The following is a 1,586-nucleotide window of genomic DNA, read 5'->3' on the forward strand; positions in this document are numbered from 1 at the left end:
TATTCTACTGGGCAGCTAGAACTATTATTATCCTTCAGGTCAGGTCAAGGAAAAAGGAAGAGAAGTTTTTCTCTCAAGAGAAGATCAAACCGAGGCTCAATCTTCTAGTCATTCTGCCTCACGGAGACCCTATAGTCCCTGAAGAACTGCCCTGTGGGTTCCCAGGCTGTAAATCTTTTGGGAGCAGAAAGCCTCACCTTTCCCCTGGCTAGTAAAGAGGAGAGGAAATCGCTGGATCATAAGGAGCAGAGGGGTCACGGCCAGGTGGTCATTTGGGCTTTCCGGGGGACGCCACAGGGAGCAGTGAAAGCGCCCAGGGCCTGACGTCATTGGCCATCAGCTGACTGCATTGAAGGCCCGGGCTCCGCCGGCTCCAGCCACAGTTGTGGTAGCGGAGGTGGCTGTCACCGCGGCTCCTCCAGCCACCTGCAGCAGGGCTCAGGACTGCGGCGGCGGCGCCTGCTCTGCTGACCCCGGGACCTCGATCGCGGTGGCGCGGGCGCAACACGCCCACCCCACTGCGCCTTCGCGCGTCCCCAGCTCCGCAGCGGCTTTGTCCGCGACCGCTGGGCGGGAAAGGGGGGCTTCAGTCGGGTGCCTGGCAATGCAGTTCCCACCCCCCTACTCCTTGGCCGCTATAAGTGGAGAGAAACTTAGTGTGCAGGGTGCGTAGGGGGCGCTCCTATTTTAACGGCTGTCCCCCGGATTAGGCGGTAATGAGAAGCCTGAGAGAAACTACCTGCCTCTATGCATCGGGCCTTCCTGGAGGGGGGACGGGGGGTTGCTTTGAGTCTGGAAGTTGGCTTTGCCTAGAGACGCGCTGAAGGAAGGGCGGCAGGGGACCCTCCATTCTGAAGCGCTGGGCTCTGCCCTCCTGCCAGCAGACCTTCGCACCTGCCAGAGAGAGCAGCGGAGGCCGTGCCCTTGTGGTTAGCGGAGCGGGGGCCGTTGGCGCGGAGGGCAGGCGGGAGGGAACATTGAGCCTCCTGCGCTGCCGCCCCCCAGACCCAGGGCGTCCGGGCGAGATCGGGTGTCAGCAGCTCCGCACCCTCACCCCCATCCGCACCCGCTCTGGGGGCGTGGCTTGGCGCGGGGGCGGTTGCAAGTCGCCGCGGGTGTCTGGCCACTCAGAGGAGACTCCGAATTCCTGGCGGTCGCCCTGTGCGGGCGGCGCGCTCCGGGGCGCCAGGCTCACACGCGGCGCTTCCCTGGATCCCGGGCTTCTCGGCGACTTCCCTGCGGCCTGCGGGCTCTCTCTACGTCCACACCTGGCCCCGCGTCTCCGTCTCGGATCCGCACCGGTGGCAGCTCGCAGTCCCCGAGCTGGTGGCTTTGGGGACCTCTGCACTTTTGCCTACCCGCCTCCAGCTCCGGGCCTGATGGACCGGGGAGCGGAAGCGAACTGAAGGGCTTGGGAGCGGCTCGTGTCTTAGCCGGGGCTGGGGCCCTGGGACCTGGCCCTCCGGGAGGGATGCTCCTGGCCCAAGGCCGCGCTGCGCGCTCGCCCGTCGCTCAGGAATGGGGGCGGGCAGCCAAGAGCGAGTCCAAGTGCGCCCAATCCTCCCAATGAGCCGGTTGGCGATTTG

This window comes from Echinops telfairi, unplaced genomic scaffold (genome assembly GCF_000313985.2).
Source record: "Echinops telfairi isolate 266 unplaced genomic scaffold, ASM31398v2 ScPeMD7_1;HRSCAF=3_0, whole genome shotgun sequence".
Lineage (NCBI taxonomy): Eukaryota > Metazoa > Chordata > Mammalia > Afrosoricida > Tenrecidae > Echinops > Echinops telfairi.